The following is a 397-nucleotide window of genomic DNA, read 5'->3' as shown; positions in this document are numbered from 1 at the left end:
AAAAATTAAATTAAAAATTTTTAAAAAAAAAAATTATAAAATTTAAATATATTAAAAAATTTATAAATTTAAATTAAAAAAAAAAATTTTTATTTAAATTAAAAAATTTTTAATTTAATTTTAATTTTAAAAAATTTTTTTTTTTTTATAAAAAAAAAAATTTTTTTTTAAAAAAAAATTTAAAATTTAAAATTTTTCAATTTTAAAATTTTTTAAAAAAAAACCAAAATTTTTTAAAAAAACATTTATGCAAAAGTTTCTTGAGCCTGTTTTTTTGAACAAGGACCGATTACTTAACAGGGGAAATTTTTAATTAATTTGGGAAGTTTCTGTTCAGGGGAAACTATGTTACTCGATAATAAAAAAGTTGGAATTTGGGAGGGAAGGGAGGCAAAAG

This window comes from Penaeus monodon, chromosome 28 (assembly GCF_015228065.2).
Source record: "Penaeus monodon isolate SGIC_2016 chromosome 28, NSTDA_Pmon_1, whole genome shotgun sequence".
In the NCBI taxonomy this organism is placed as follows: domain Eukaryota; kingdom Metazoa; phylum Arthropoda; class Malacostraca; order Decapoda; family Penaeidae; genus Penaeus; species Penaeus monodon.
The sequence above is the reverse complement of the archived record's forward strand: the minus strand, read 5'-3'. Positions refer to the sequence as shown.